The 17,809-nt window shown below is 40.6% G+C and overlaps 1 protein-coding gene across 3 annotated transcripts in view; it reads right to left on the bottom strand.

The window, feature by feature from the left end:
- Positions 1-17,809, bottom strand: part of CNTN6 (contactin 6) — a 218,315-nt gene that overhangs the window by 176,065 nt on the left and 24,441 nt on the right. The gene's annotated exons all lie outside the window — the stretch shown is intronic.

Raw genomic sequence — 17,809 nt, 5'->3', positions numbered from 1 at the left:
TCCTGCCCAGAGGCAACATCCTATAACCTGTAAAGGGTTAAGAAGCTCAGCTAACCTGGCTGGCACCTGACGCAAAGGACCAATAAGGGGACAAAATACTTTCAAATCTTAGGGTGGGGGTGGGGGCGGAGAAAGGCTTTTTTTGTGCTCTTTGTTTACGTGGTTGTTCTCTCTTGGGACTGAGAGAGGCCAGACAGAAATCCATCTTCTCCAACCCATCCTAATCCAAGTCTCCAATATTGCAACCAGTAGAGGTAAGCCAGACAAGGCAGATTAGTTTATCTTTTGTTTTATGTGAATTTTCCCTGTGTTAAGAGGGAGGTTTATTCCTGTTTTCTGTAACTTTAAGGTTTTCCCCAGAGGGGGATCATCTGTGTTTTGAATCTGAATACCCTGTAAAGTATTTTCCATCCTGATTTTACAGAGATGATTTTTACCTTTTTTTTTTTTTTTTTTTTTAAATAAAATCCTTCTTTTAAGAACCTGACTGATATTTTTCCATTGTTCCAAATCCAGGGGTTTGGGTCTTTGATGATTTTGTAACCAATTGGTTGGGATATTATTCTCAAGCCTCCCCAGGAAAGGGGGTGTGTAGGGCTTGGGGGGATATTTGGGGGGGAAGACATCTCCAAGTGGTGTCTTTCCCTGTTCTTTGTTTAAAACGCTTGGTGGTGGCAGCATACTGTTCAAGGACAGGGCAAAGTTTCTACCTTGGGGAAGTTTTTAACCTAAGCTGGTAAGAATAAGCTTAGGGGGTCTTTCATGCGAGTCCCCACATCTGTACCCCAGAGTTCAGAGTGGGGAAGGAACCCTGACATGGCCCATATTCCAAATGCATATGGCCCCGTTGTCCCACTGCAATAAATAAATGTCCCACTGAAATTAGGAGTTTTTCAGCTTGAGAATCCAGTGTATGTTCTTTAATATAAGACATCTTATTTTATAAGAGGGATGGATAAAAGTTAATAAGTCAGATAAGAATTCTGAAAACAAGCGTTTATATTTGTGTGGGTTTTCAAATTACAGATTACTAGACTCTTTAATTCTTCACTTTCTCATACTAGCAATAGGATTTCATAGAAGCTCAGTTCTGTGGTCTTCTTTAAATACCTTAAATCAGATGTATTAGTCACCAGAAAACAAAACAACCCCCCCCCCCACAAACCTTGATAAATGTTGTAGTATTCCACATTATTCCACATGCTAAATACACTCCCGGGAAGGAAATGCCATGAATACCACCTTAATGTTAATTTTACTAGCAAAGGGTGATTGCCAGTTTTAATGAGGATCACTGTGGTTTTAATGAGGACCTTCTTGGTTATCCCCCTTCAATTTTTATCAGTATGATTGAAAATGCAACTATAAAAGAAATAATATCTGCTAATAACTAAAGACAGGGGGCTTATCGGAAAAAATATCTATGCATTCCATATGGGGCTTTGCTGGGGGACTGTGAGCATCTCACCCAAGCTATGAGCAAACTCAGAGTTTCCCCTACACTTGAATGAATCCGGGACCCAGCAGAGAACCCTCCATAATGCCCTAGGAGCTGGGGACATAGTGCCGAAAGGAAGTGGCTCTTCCATCTTCACCATGGGCTGGAAGAGATGCATTGGCAGATCTAGGGGAATGAACAGGGTTTATATTAATAATAGAATTGTAACTTTCACAATTAAGGTTAAAGCAATATAATATCATACACATAAAAATCTTTTTTTTTTGGGGGGGAGGGTTATTCTTCAGAAATAAAACATGTTTCCCCAAGGGTTTAAATAACAATTTGCGCTAATTTCCTCTGACATTTCAATCATTGTATGATGAATTAAATCAAGAAAAAAAAGGATCAGTTTGGCCTTTACTCCCAAATGGCAAATTAGTAATTTACTGTTGGGAATCAGTTCATTAAAAAGTCAAAACTGGAAAGCACTCGATAAAGTGGGTCTATCAAATTAGAAAATCATTCTGGACCTTTTAAGTGCTGAAAATTGTCCAGTGACAAACTAGGTTCGACATTTAGGGCCCTATTCTCCTCTCTTTTGTCCCACTTTACAGCCGTGTGGATCCATTTATTTCAGTGGAGTTACTCCTAATTTACACTGATGTAAGCAAGAAGTAAGATTTAAGAGAGTGAGACATGTTTGGTGTTCGGCACTTTTGAAAATCACACAACTTATTCAGGTGCCTAAATATGGACTTAGGAATCTAACTTTAAAAGCTTGGCCTTAATGGATTGCAGATGCTCTCATAATAGACAAACAAGTGCCTGAGTCTCTACGGTTTCTGCATTAGGTGTTATTTGCACCTGCACAAAGTGGTTGTAAAATGCTACCAAATCAGAATTCACAGTATACGTACCCTACTAATAGCACCTATCTTCCAAATTATTTCACCTAAAATGTATCTCAAAAGGTGAAGTTTTAGACAGTTATGAATATGTGAAAAGAAGGGATTTTCAAGGATTTAGAAGAGGGTAAGAATATCTTGCCCAATCTGAAACTACGGTGGTCATTTTGTATAGGTCTGTCCTAAACCTTAAGGATTAGACCTGGGCTGATATGCAGGTATGCAGTGGGTGGGGAAGGGAATAAAGGGCATAGCCTGTGTCAGGGCTTAGCAGAATCACAGTCCCTCTGGACACAGGGAGTACAGTGACTGCTCTTTCCCATCTCCCCTGAGGATGTACAGCACACTGAAGAGGGTGGGGAGCCAGGGGTGAAAAGTGAGTTGTACCTCAGCTCCACCTCCAGACGTGTCAGACAGAGGAGTTGGGTGGCCATCCTGGGCAGAGTATCTCTCACACACGCCTTCTGAAGGGGTTTCTTCAACTGCCAGTCTAACGGGGAGCTGGAAGCATTGTATCTCTTCAAATGACATTGGTGGCCCCACCCTCATCTGAGGTGATGCATCTCCATACTACCCCCAACAACAGGACTGTGTCTGATGCACAGTTGAGCCTTGCTTTACTATTTTTAGCTTTCAGAGACAGGCAGTTAAATATTAATCTATGAGTATATAAATGGCTTGTGGTTTCTGGAAAAAAGAAACCTAGTAGTCAGATTGTTCTGCTGAAGCATGTAATAATACCCACTTAAACTGCATCTAAACCTGGGTCTCTTGTAACACAGAGGCACATGCTGCTGCCAATAGCAAGCCTACATATCCAGTAATCATGGCATTCGTATAAGCTGAAGATATTTATTAATCTTCTGATTTGTAACTGCTGTCCCACTTCTAACCTCAAACCCACAAACTATTGCACATGATAGTAAAAAAAAAAAATTTTTTTTAAATCTATTTTCTTTAGGTAGCCCAACTATTTTACTCATTTAAACTCTGCCAGAAACAAGGACCTTACGGGCAAACAAGTACTTAATAATTTTTACAACAGCTTTCCAACAACAGCTTCCATGGGATTATTTACTGTCAAACTAAATCAAGAATAAATGAAAAAACCCTGAAATATTTATAGTCGGAGAAAATCTGGTTCAGACTAGAACCCCGGTCTGGCATTAAATCAGGCAAACTAACATGATAAATCGTGCCGTCATACTCTTTGTTTTCGGAATGTAATGCTATCACTTATTATAATTGTTATGCCATACTTTAAACACACAATCTACTTAGATAAAAAACAAGGCATGCTAAATATGATCATGGGGGAGACATTAGATTTTTCCCATAGAAGTACTGGTTGCATGTCCATTTATTAACAGCACGTAATGTATACAAATACGTTTGTTACAAAAGTAGTCAGTACTGGTGTTTTGCTGCTTTCCCATTAGAGCAAACAAATCAATGGAAAAGAATTCACCCATCAGATATTATACTCTAGTTGTCACTTCCTCTCCTTTTGACATTGGAGGGGGGGGAAATGAGTAATAAGTCATATGTGGGGGTTATATGGTTATGTGCTTGGTATATATAGTTGCATGCTTGAGATGAATATATCTATATAGTCTGATGGACAAAAAGATAGCTGAAGTGGGTATAAAGGAATCGCTAAGGGCCCAATTCTTCCACCCTTAGTCAGATTGTGTTGCATGTTACTGTGTGACTGTTAGTTTTGAGTCTTTTTTTCACAGACAATAATCTGCCCAGCTCTGTTGGAAAGGATGGACACAGTGTAATATACTCATGAATTACTTCTGTCTCGGCATCTAGACTATTGATGATTTGGGGCCAAATTCAGGCCTGGTGTAAACAAATGTATTGACTCCTGTGACATCGTATCCAGTGTGATGTGGTAGATAAAGGGAAAATTCTTTTATGCCTTAAGCCCAAAGTTTGAAATTTGATTGTTCTTCTCTTAGACAGGAAGAATTTAGAAGAATATGATATACAGATTTATTTCAGCACTAGGATGAGCTGACAGATATATAATGAAATAGCATAACAATACTCAGTAGATTTGTGCTTTGGGTTATTTTCTAAAACTTTATTTTGTTACTAACCTTTCTTTTTGAATAACCCATTTGCTAGTTTTAGGCTTGGTCTACACTGGCACTTTCGCCATTAAACCTTTTGTCGCTGAGGGGTGTGAACCCCCTGACCCCGCATGACAAACGTTTTAGCGATGAAAGGCACCGGTGTGGACAGCGCTTTGTTGGCGGGAGCTGCTCTCCTGTCATTGAAGCTACTGCCCCTCGTTGGGGGTGGTTTTATTTTGTCGCCGGGAGAGCTTTCTCCCAGTGACAAAGAGTGACTACACTGCTTACCTTACAATGGCGCGGCTGCAGTGGCCCAACCTCACCATTGCAAGGTACACAGTATAGACTTAGTCTGGGCCAGAGTCATTTCTGGTGACGTAACAGATTTTCATGAAAATGTGCAACATTTCTCATGTCTGCTGTGATTGTCTGTTCGTTTTCTAAAAGTGAAAGACAGTCACTTCAGGTGGAAAACCGACATTTTACAGAGGAGAACATTGTTGGGAAATGAAAATTACAAGATTTTACTCTTCGTTAAATACAAGCTCATTGACAGTTTTACCGATGACAAAATGCTGTGCCATGATTGCGGAAATAGTAACACTTTGACCAAAGAGGAAAAACAGAGGGTTTAACAGCAGAGGATGTAGGTCAAATTCACTAGTGATGTTAATGATGGGACCAAAATATACACCAGTGAGAGTGTGTTGGCATAATTCACATGCAAGGAGATGGAAATGTGGAAGCGTAGCAGGAAGAGAGAAAGAAGGATATGATAGAGTGTGTGTCTAAAACTAGGGGGAGATAAGTTAGGAGTGTGCTTATCTTACTCTTCTTGATAGCTGTGTTGGAGGATTTTATTCTGCAATCCCAACCTTCCCTCCCATCCACTTACACAAATATCTATGTCATGAGATCTAACTATGAATTTGGCCTATAATATCTATTTCTCCCTTTCATGTACTCAGCTACCGGAAAGAAGCTGACGTCTGTCCCAGCCAGGCTTATATTTTTGGCTCACCATTATTCCTGATCTCTATATTGTCTCCTGAGCACCTGATTTATGGCATCTAATGTGAATTTTCTCATGAATACCAATGATATACAGATACATTTTTTCTTTTCAAACTCTTCATCCCTCAGACACTCTGCATTCAGACTCCTTCCCAGGTAGTCATAACAGAATGAATAGCAAATACTTGTAACTATATGGAGCAAAGGCAAGGGAGACCAGTTCTGCTGACTTCGGAAAGATTTACCTCCATTGTTATGGCATTTATTGCTTATTTCCAAATTATTGAATCATATCTTGTTGGGGGGGAAATTACTATTTGCCTAAGGTTTCCCTGATGCTGATGGCTCCTGTTTCCTCTCTTGTTGCAAAAGGAACTGGGTCACCATTTGTTTTACCTTCCAGACTACTACTGAAAAATGTTTCTCTGGAGCTGAAAATACTGTGGCTTGTTTCTAACTCAAATTTAGTACACAAAATCTCTGGGTTTTTTATTTTTTTTAAAATACTTTCAGCCTTCAATGAAAATTCCTAACTCTGAACACCTCAGTGGGATACGCATGTACCTGTTGACAGAATATATGCTGTCAGTTTTTTCGACATCCTTTGTTAAACACTAGCGGCCAAGTTCTACCCCTTTTATATGTGACTGCAGCTTCTCTTGGTTCACTTTTACAACCGACTTCACAAGTATTTGCATGGCTCTATGGTACCTGTGGATAACTAAGATAGTTTCAATACACCCCCTACCTCTAAAATGCTATAAACTTCACTTTAGAAATTCCTTCTGAAGGACTGGCAGGTCTGTTCCTCAGCTGAACCCATCTCTCCATTGATAGTGAAGTTGCATACCCAGCATTTTACCAGGCTGATCTATGGATGCAAGATGCTGTATAAATGCAAAATTACTATTGGATAAAAGAAGAGAAAGCAAATCTTGTTATGACATAGTGTTTTTGGCCTTGCTTTTTCTGGGGGCAGTGTAACTTAAAATGGGCTACGTGCAACCCTCAGTATTTAATGGTCTAGAGCTTGGATTGTGTATGTCTCATAGCCAAACAAGGAAAGCAATATAGATATAAATTAGCTAGTTGTGCTTTACAATGCAGTCTCTAGAGTTTCTAATCACACACTGAAGAATGTGTGTATACTTTGCATGCACAGTTATGGTGACTACACACATCATATTTAAGATATACGTGTAAATTACCAGTGGGCAATCTAGATGATCATTTGCACATGTACCTTATTACAAGTGCAAATACAAGCAATAATATTGTGCTCCCAAAATATGCATGAATGCCCACAATTATGAAGAGTTGAAACTCCGTATAAAAGAACTAACGTTAACAGTTTGTAATCATTTGCTGCATTTAACACAATTATAGAGAATAAGAGATATAAACCCTAGCATGTTGCATGGTTCACAAATAGCATAAAAATGTCTTTTAAGAGTAAACTGCTTTACCAATAAGTCATAATGAAAATAGCTGTTATAATACAATCACAACCCTTGGGCTTAACCCAAGCCTTTGGAAAAGCATAGTGAACGTACAGTTATCTCATAAATACCATGCTTTTTGAAGCTGATTTACTAGTACTTCAAATTTTCTTTGGTTGATACACAGTATGCAATGGCTATAATCATTCTAAAAGGGTTGTCTCCTGGGCACAAAAAGAAAAAAAAAAAAAGAAATTGCTTCACACACTCAGATTTCAGTATCACTGGAGGTTTTCCCCTATAACATAGAAGATTTAGACATATTAGCTCTTTCTCTCTCTCTCTCTTTCTCTCTCTCTCTCTCTCTCTCTATTTTTTTTTTTAAGACTGTACCAACAAAGGTATAATTTAGGTCAATCATCTCAACTCCAGACAACTTTTTGGACTGTAAAGTTACAGTGTTTATCATTTTCACTCTAGTTTGTGCTATGTTTGATAAATAAAGGTTGAGATTCTCCTTTGTGCTGTTCTGGTGCAAAGTTGGCCCTAAAGTTGGTGTAGTGGCTCTGAGGCCCCTGCTCCCTTATGTCAGTGCAGGAACAAGGCTGAGAGTTAAGGGAGAGTGGATGGGGCTTCCCTGTACCCCACTTATCCCTTATTAGCATTTTTAGGATTGGTGGGTGACATAATGTATAGCAGCCTTCAGGCTGCTCTAGGTTACACAATGAGATTGGCTTGGTATCTGGACAGCTTTGCAACCCTTCCCTTCTAGAGCTGCACTGTATGCTCACTAGCTGCAGCAAAGGATCAGCTCCAATCCATTTACATTGCCAACCTTACCCTACGAACATCATTCACATTTAAGGAATTCTTACTTTTAAAAATGAAAATATTTTATTTATTTGAAGTAATCAATAAGAAAAAGAAACTTATTTATACCAGTGAATGACAGTGTAGTGCTTAGATACTCAGATCATTCAAATCTTCTCAAAGCTGGGCTGTTAAATGTCTGTTTTAAACGTTACTGCTTTTATATTAAATCTCCATTTTTGTTCCCCAAAATTGTGCAAAGCTGCCCATCTAAATCCCATTGAATTCAGTGGAAAGACATTGATTTCAATGGGTTTTGCATTAGGCCTTATACTGTGTGCTTCTTGCTGCAGACTTTGTGGCCACTTATTTATTTTTCAGTACCTACAAAAGACAGTTTATAAGATCTAGCTTTTATATTAACACATAAGGCCTGACCTAAACCCCACTGAAGACAATGGACAGGCCCAAAGTCAAGCAGCTGGTTGGCAGTAGTTTCTATTCTGAACTGTCTCTAGCACATAGTAGCTTCATTCCCATTACAGTACCTGCTGCCGAGATGTCACTCACTGAAGAGTTTGCTTAATGAGAAATGGTCAAATAATATTTGTCAATTAATGTATCTCATTTTCATGGATTTTTTTCGATTCAAATATTCACTAATTATTTCCCCATTAATTACCCAGCTTTACCCTAAGCAGTGGCAAAAGCAATGCTTCCTATTATAACTCCCATAATACCCAGTTAGGAATGGGAGGCTGGGGCTTCCCTGTGCTCCACTGATCCCTGGCTGATTTACCGGCCCTTTTGCGCTGCTACAGGGTTCCAGTTCCATAACCATTATCGTTCTTTATTCCCTACATCCTCTTGAATCTGACAATGGCCGATGCCCATTTACAAGGGGCAGCAGCATTTTAACCCCCCAATACCTCTAAAGGTAACCCCATGAAGAGCAAAGGCCTTGCATAACCCAGGTGTGTTTGCGCCCCAGTTCCAAACCCAGCCCCATTTGCATCTCACTGGTCTGCAGACCAGTCCCTAGCTTCAGAAGCAACCGCAACTATTAAGGGTATCAGTGAAACATGTTCCCTAACCAAAATTCAAAACAGGAGTAAATGTGGCAGACCTAGACCATAGGCTGTTAGCCTGTAACTCTTTTTAGAAATGAAATCAAACTGAAGTGAGACAAAGTGCGGTAATTATATGTCTTATGTTGCTTGATAGGAAAACAGAGGCCACACAAATGCTTCCGGAGGCAATATGGATAATGTGTAAAGAAAAAACTGCAGCAGTGATAGCAGTGTTTAGTGATGTCTGCCACGCTAAGGCTACTCTAATTAGTTTCTATAGGCAACATATACAGTGGTTCACCAACAGATTGGCTGCCGTTGACCTCCTGTCTCACTGCATTGTCAAACACACAGATCTTAGAGGCCTGCTGGAAGACGTAAACCTCACATACAATTTTCTGTCTTACTTCTCTTTTTGTTTCCAGTATATAATTTCCAGTATGTGTGATCTGGGGCACATATAAGTAAGGGAGACAGAAACTCCTAAGATCAAACTCCAGCTCTGACACTGATTAAATCCCAGTTCTGAGATATCACTTAAATAAATTTTCTCTACTTTACAGGAGGGTTCTGGAGCATTCACTGACAGGCTCAATTCACTCCTTGGATTGCACTGGTGGAAACCAAGCTAGGGCCCTGGAAGTGTAAAGTCTTCCCATAGTGGGAACATAGCAGGCTATTCCCTCTGCAACCCTTGCTCTTCTGGGGACCAGGAGCACAGCACATAAAATGAATGAGGCTGACCAGAAAGGGAAGGGGACCCGAGTATTTGCAATACAGACTCTTTCAGGGACCCTCTGCCACCAGGCTGTATGTAGTGCTCTGGAGAGAGTTTAAAGCAGCCCTCTCCTGGCACATGGCAGACATACCCCAACTTGCCCACTTGTTGGTGTCAGTACTGCTTCAAAGAAGATTTTCTGAGCCACAATTCCTTCCCTTCCCTCTTCCCACCTCCTACCTGTGCTACCAGGGAGAAGTTCAGACTTTTTACTTCCCTGGTGCCCTGCCAAATCTGCTGGCTGGGATTTGGGGTTGTGGGGTCAGAACCCTGGCCCTGCAAAGTCCCTGTCCAGACCTATTCATGGGGGGAGTAGCAGCACCAAGTAGCCTGGTCCTCAGCATTGTGACCAGAATGCTAATATGGCAAGCAGCTCATAGGGCTATGGGTGAGAGGTTGGACCTGTTCTAACCCTAAATAATTTAGCTCTGAAAGGCTGACTTGCAGTGTGATGTGTGTACTGAGGGTGACAATATAGCTGAAATCAAAAGAGAGGTTGTTAGAAAGAGTATGAGTGTGTTTTGTGGCTGTGTGTCCTAGGGGCAGTTGACTATTACTAGGATGTTGCTTCTATGTTGGGTATTCCCATTGCCGTAACATGTGTTTTGGGGTTTTGTTGTAGTGAGAAACCTTTACTCCAAGTTCTCTGCTTTGATTATTATTTTATTTTGAAGTTCTGATAAGCACCAGCAACATGCATGCAGAAGAAGACATGGGCCTGTCTCAACAGAAACGCACTGGGAGAAACAGAGAAAGTTACAAGCCTGGAGAAAGTTTGGCTGGTTGGGGTTTTTTAAAATAAAAATATTAATAACAATAATTAATGACAACTTTGTACTGATGTAGACTAATGTTTTGGTGCTTCATAAATGAGTGAATTGCGAGGAGGAATTTGAGAGTGAGGGGGCGCGTTCCTGGAGCATTGGGACTGAAAGGGCTATTCATTTATAGGACGCACCATAGAAGAAAGAAAAGGAGTACTTGTGGCACCTTAGAGACTAACAAATTTATTTGAACATAAGCTTTTGTGAGCTACAGCTCACTTCATCGGATGCATACTGTGGAAAATACAGAAGATGTTTTTATACACACAAACCATGAAAAAATGGCTGTTTATCACTACAAAAGGTTTTCTCTCCCCCCACCCCACTCTCCTGCTGGTAATAGCTTATCTAAAGTGATCACTCTCCTTAAAATGTGTATGATAATCAAGGTGGGCTATTTCCAGCACAAATCCAGGTTTTCTGCCCACCCTCCCCAACAAACCCACTCTCCTGTTGGTAGTATAAAAGGTTTTCTCTCCCCCCACCCCACTCTCCTGCTGGTAATAGCAGTTTGTTGGGGAGGGTGGGGAGAAAACCTGGATTTGTGCTGGAAATGGCCCACCTTGATTATCATACACATTGTAAGGAGAGTGATCACTTTAGATAAGCTATTACCAGCAGGAGAGTGGGGTGGGGGGAGAGAAAACCTTTTGTAGTGATAAACACAAAAGCTTATGCTCAAATAAATTGGTTAGTCTCTAAGGTGCCACAAGTACTCCTTTTCTTTTTGCGAATACAGACTAACATGGCTGTTACTCTGAAACCATAGAAGAAGGCATACAGATGTGAGTGAGAGAAGTATTTAGTGGTAGATGACACGGGAGTACAGTATAGCATAACAAACCTATCTAGTCCCACTGATAACTGGGTTATTAGACTTTGCCATCACCCCCATATTAACAATAGGAGCAATGTCCTCCAACAGAAAGAATGACAGGAACCAGACTCATGCTATTTATTATTTTATTGTTAAGTATTTAAATAATGCAGTAAATACCCAAGGTATATTACTTATTGAAACTGTCTGAAAGTCCAACTTCTTGCTCAGAACCTTTGAATCAGAATCGTAGCAATATGCCAATGGCAATAACTAATGGCAACCTCACAAGACCTAACTTTGCATAAACACTTGATCTGATGGTGAGCTAAAACCTCAGAGCACCTGAGGTATCCTCTCAATATGTCATCACAAAACACTTTCAGTAGTCAATACCATGTGATGAAAAACACTGCCAGATTCAAATGAAAGTCCTGCAAATACATCATTTCAAACAAGATGCAGCAACCAGATGGAACTCTTTAAGGAAATAACCTGTATGTAATTCATCCTATGTAATCTGATGAGGTAAAATCTTACAGCCTGATTTTCATAGGGTCTGAACATATTTTCAAGGGTTTCTCTCCCCCCCCCCCCACCCCCATCATAAGATCTATAAACATTGTATTTAGATTTAGATCCTGGAGTCTTCATATGATGACAGACATTTTTCAAGAATAAAAAATTCTATGACAATAACCTCAAGGGAGATCTGTATAATAGTGTTGTAAAATCAAAAATAAGCATATGAATTAACTTAAAAAGCAGTCTGTCTTAAATTTTGCTATGGTGTAGAGCTGCATCAATTAAAAAAATAAGATATAGATATAGATATCTATATCTAGAGAGAGAGAGAGGTATATAGATAGATAGAGTAGATTAGATATATGGAAAACTGTAAAGGGTTCCTTTAGAATGATTATAACTCCTAATGTAATTAATGATTACTTTAAAAGTTCTCAGAAATCCCTTCTCAACTCAGATATTAAGAGCTGTATATTTAAAGAGCACACACATGTATTCATACATAACAAAGAAACTAAATATATGCTTTAAGTGAAAACTCAAATCAAGAACTCTGGAAAATAGCCTCCAAAATATTTTAAGCATGATAAAAATAAATAGCTTGATCTTATTTCCATTGAAATCAGTGGCAAAACTCCTCTTTACTTTAATAACCCAGGATCAAAACTGAAATGCAGTTAAACAACATGGGAGGATGTCTCTTTCAGGAGAGGGGGTTTCATAATGGAACTGCTGAAAAACCATTACAGTGGTGTCTTGAAGATCTTTTGTCTTGCAAGATCTCATGCAGAGGTTGTTACAATGTGAGCCAGATGTCACAGTAACACTTTAATTTATGCCATCAAGTCCCTTATTCAGTGTTTAAAAGGCTGACACTGGCTTCATATTAAACATCACAGATTGTTTATTAAACACCATATTAAAACTGGTTTCAGAGTAGCAGCCGTGTTAGTCTGTATTCGCAAAAAGAAAAGGAGGACTTGTGGCACCTTAGAGACTAACCAATTTATTTGAGCATAAGCTTTCGTGAGTTGCATCCGACGAAGTGAGCTGTAGCTCACGAAAGCTTATGCTCAAATAAATTTGTTAGTCTCTAAGGTGCCACAAGTACTCCTTTTCATATTAAAACTATTTTGATACCTTTCCAGTGCACTCTCTTCAAGAGGAATAACATCCTTTACTAGCAAAGCACCTGATCCTGCACTCCTTGCACACCTTACTGACTTCAGTGGCAACTTTCACTAGGATTGCAGGCACCTGTTCCTAGTGACCGGCGCTGGACACAATCTATTAGGAAAGGCCTACCTAGTGTTTTTCATAGCAGTAATTCTGTGTCTTTTGATTTGTATTATATCTCCTATCTCCATTCTAGTACTTGTCTTCTACCATAGAGCCACGCATCCAGCTGGCAGCTGAGGGGTTTTCTTACAATTATACACAAATCTCTCTCTTTTTAAAAAATCAATATGTAACAGGAATGTATCATTTATTGAGATAGTCCCTCTTTTTTTAATTCTTGGCTTGCAGACATATTGCATATTTACCTGCATAGAATCTCAGTTGCTGTTTATTGCTCCTACATCTGAAATGATCCTTCTGTTTCTTATTTCACTGTTGGTCATTTATTATTCCTTCCAGTATAATTGGCCAGCTTGAAAATCTGGGTTCCGTAATATTATCCTGGGACCTATTGCTAAGCCTTGTGGTAACTTCCTAGTAACTTTTCTTATTAAAAAAGTATGTTATGGTTAGTTTGTTAAATGACTGTTTTTTCCCCACACTTTCATTTTGTATTCTGGAGGGGGGAGAAAAGGAATAATGTGTTCAGCATACAAAGCATGCCAGGTGAAGCGAATAAGAGTACATAGAAGAGGCTAGCAGATTGGAGGGAATCCAGTGTAACATGAAGTGATACTGAACAAGTAGACATTAAAAATAACTATGGGGCATAAGTGCTGGGTCAAGTGCTCCCTTACACCCTGCATCCATTAAAGTCACTCTGTAAGAGTTTCCCCTATACACATACCTCTGCAATAATCCTGAGACTCCTTTGAAAAGAAGTGGCAGGTTTTCTGGGCACAGAGGGCAGCTGCAGAAAAATCTTATGGAAAGCTGTAGTATAAGGAAGGATCGTCCAGGGGTTAGGCACTGACTGAGGACTTGGGAGACCTAGGTTCAAGTCCCTGCTCTATTACAGGCTTCTTTTGTGATCTTGGGCAAGTCACTTAAACTCTCTGTGCCTCAGTTCCTTATTTGTACAATGGGGATAGTAGCACTTCCCTGCCTCACAGGGATGTTGTGAAGATAAGTGCATGGAAGATTGTGAGGCAGTCTGATGCTTTGGTGATGGGGCCATGTAAGTACTTAAGATAGATAACTTTTCATCAGCTTTACTCAGGGATTTAAGGAGAACAAGCTGGTCAGACATGTTCCTTCACAGCTGCAGATCCTACTGAAAGGGTCCCCACTGGGGTCAGTGTGAGTATTCATGAGTGGGGACTGAGGGTACACATTGTACTCTGACTGCTAGGGAATGAGTGGACTTAACAATGCAGATCAAAACCTGCTGAAAAGGAGTCCTGGTTTGAACACTGCATTGGGTGCCAGCCATGTCTAAAGTCTAATCCCAGCTCTAACACTGCATCACCCTATAGCCTGGGTAAGCCACTTAATCTCTTTGACTCAGTCTCTTTGTCTGTGAAATGGCAAAAATAGTGTTGAGCTGCCTCAGAGAGGGGGGTGTAAGAATTAATTAGCATTTCAACAGTACTTTCAAGATGAAATGCACTAGGTAGGTATACTAGGAATAATATATATTCACAAATATTCACAAATAGGAATTTACTAGGAAGCCACCTTCCACTCAAAAGACAAGGGATCCAATATAGACATGCTGCAGAACTGGGGATCTATGTGGCATCGTTTCTGGGTATATGGTTATCATTTCCTCTTTCCCTGCTTCTGTTTTAGGATGTTTCAGTCACCTAGTCTCATAGAGGCCATATACCAGGGGTCGGCAACCTGCGGCACGCGTGCCAAAGGCGGCACGCGAGCTGATTTTTATTGGCACGCTGCTGCCAGCTGGAGTCCCAGTCACCGCCCCCACTCAGCCAGATGCCGGCCTGGGTGAATGGAACCCCAGGCCGGCAGCGGGCTGAGCGGGGCCGGCGGCTGGGACCCCTGCTGGCAGGAGCCAGCGGATGGAACCCCAGACCGGCAGCGGGCTGAGCTGCTCAGCCCGCTGTCGGTCTGGGGTTCTGTCCACCGGTTTAGTGTGTTAAATTTCTCACCATGGGAATGTGCTACTTGCAGATCACCAGGACAGGCAGCCGTAAGTAGTACACCCTAAGTAGCACATTCCAACAGGGAGAAATTTAATACACTACACCGGCGTAGGGAATGCTGTGCCTCCCCAAACAGTCAGCCCTCAAAACCCCGGACCCATCCAACCCCCTACCCCCAACAAACAAAAATCTGAGGGAAAGGGATCTACAGGCACTTCAAATGGCCTCCCAGTTCACTTGCGTTAGTGAAATTTGTAAATCAGATTCTCCTTTTTAACTCTCTACACAAAGTGGATGGGTGGAGCTGCAAAAGATCAGAAGAGTTTAGTTACTTTTATGAGTTGCTGGTGAGATGCTCTTTTGAACCAGGCACTCTGAGAAATTCCTTTAAAGTCGGGAGGAAAGCAAGGCCACCTATCACTCCAGGCTCATGAATGTATGTATCATAGCTTGTAACAAATTAAAAAGTGAAAACAGGGCTAATGTTACTTCTTAGGCCAGAACCTGGAATTTTGCCAGCTTAATAACAATCAAGTCTTCAGCCTGGCAGAAAGTATTAATGCAGCATGAATACGAATTCTTAGCTTCAGATTTTTCCAGAGAGCTGTCAAGAAATATTTAGATTTTGTAATAGCCAGATATTGCTGCAAAACAATAAATAAGGAGACTAGGTCAATTTCTACATTAAGCAAGGAGGCATGAATTCTTATGGGTTAGGTAAATTTGAACCATCCAGAAATGTGGCTATCCGGAATACTAAATAGTATAAATACAAACCAGGTAGTTCTATATCTCTTGTTGCTAGGCAGGGTGTCTTATATAAACTGAGCAATAGAGATCTGATATGTTGTATTTGTTCCCCAAGAATAAATTCATAACCACTATTCACACATCCATGTGTACATGCATGCCACAAGATAAACGTTGAGGTCAGGGTGTATTGTTTAACAAGTAAGTGACTCAAGTTAAAATGCTAATCTTTGTCATTTCATTCTTTTTTAGCAGACGGAAATTGTTTCTATTTATTAGTATAATTTAGAATCTCTTTTGATAATACCGAGAAAGCTGGAAGCAGCAAGTGGTTTTAGCTCAAGTCTGAATTGGGCTTAGTGAAAGTAATTTCTTACCATATAGAAAAGAAAATGTGTGAGTGGGATAATCCATTTCAGCATTTTAAAGAGATTGATTAAATTAGATGTTCTGTACAGGATTCTACCTAATCCAGTGGCAACAGAAGCTCCCAAACTTAATAACCAAATCTGCAGAACAGTGGGATTAGATGTAGATGGGATCCAGAAAAAGAGAAGGATGATCTTTGACCAAGAGCCACGGGAAAAAGCATGAGACCCAGTGGTCCACAAAGGGCTTCACTAAGGACAGTCCATGTTGTGTGGAAGGCTTTCTGATATTATGGTGATGGGCAGCAGTACAACCCTAAGGTAGAGCAACATTGAAATAATTAACAAAAACTAGAATGTCGCATTTCTCCAGACTCTGTGGGATTCTGCATTTGGTAGACACATTTTCTACACATTTCTCCAATGTTAGATGTACTATTTGCAGACCCTCACATGGCTGAAGAACCACTCATACCCCACCTACTTCAGGGAGTTTGCAGAGTGTAGTGTTCTGTGATGCGCAACACATGCCCTGTGTATCACTCCCACCTCCATTTGCCCATCTTCCATGCAGAATAGAAGCCTACCAGTGTCACTGCCAAAAGGCCCTCTGCAGCAAAGGAAGGGAGGTGCTGGATTTGCATAACAAAAAGCAACAAAAAAGACAGACATGCTATGTGGATACAAAATCTTATTGCACGCCAAAGCCTGTTACACTAAGGCCCCTTTAAACTGCTCTGGCAATGCCTTGGTACAAATGAGAAACAGGCACAGTATGACGCAGTGTCCACATTGCCAATGGCACTATACTCAAGGACAGCAAGGGGACAGAACGGATGCAAATTTGCAAAATGTCACAACTTTTCCTTTCTCCTGTTTTTCTCTCCTCTGAATTTCACAGGCCATGAATTTCAGGTATATCTACAGTCTGAATATTCCCAAATGGTAAAGGCCAGACTGTGATTGACCTTTGTACTGGTGTGCAGGAAGGAGCGGGTGTCCTGTACCAGGATCTTTCCACCCACCCCTTGTGTAATCCATGCAAGGGCCAATCACAACAACAGGCTGTGTCACTAGGATCTGCCCAGTAATTGCTCCATCTAAGGCAGTGGGGGAAGGACAAAGGTGGGGAGGAAGTCAGCCCCTGGCTCTGCCCCCCTCTTTACCAGCCTGTGGAGCAGGTCAGTGCACAGCAGGGAACAATCTGCATTGTTCCTTTTGGTTGATGAAAGGCCAAGCAGCCTGTCTTGCTTGGAGTGCCATTCCTCCCCTATGCTGAGCTGTGTGTAAAGCGTACCACCTAGTACAACATTGTATAATTGTGTGTATAATGCACACACCAATACAGGTCACACAGGCAGAGGGTTGAGGGTTTTGAAATTTGCAGGTGCTTATCAGAATTTGCAAACTCTGTCTGAATTCAGTATCTCAAACTGGGCTAAGATAGTGTCCTTAGAAGGGCTGATATTTTCCACCAAAGTTCTAATAATAAGTGATTTAGGAATGTTTAATTAAGGATACATAGCCATGTCTTACTTTAATAGCTTGTTACAAAGTAGGCATTATATGCAGTTTTGATTTCTTAACAGGCACGCTATAGCAAGTTGCATAATCAAACATATTATTAACATGTAGATTATAAAATATTGCAATTCCCCTTTAAATGGAAGATTATAAAATAAAGCATATGTTACCACAAG

The sequence above is a fragment of the Natator depressus genome, chromosome 7 (assembly GCF_965152275.1).
Source record: "Natator depressus isolate rNatDep1 chromosome 7, rNatDep2.hap1, whole genome shotgun sequence".
Lineage (NCBI taxonomy): Eukaryota > Metazoa > Chordata > Testudines > Cheloniidae > Natator > Natator depressus.
The sequence above is the reverse complement of the archived record's forward strand: the minus strand, read 5'-3'. Positions and strand labels throughout refer to the sequence as shown.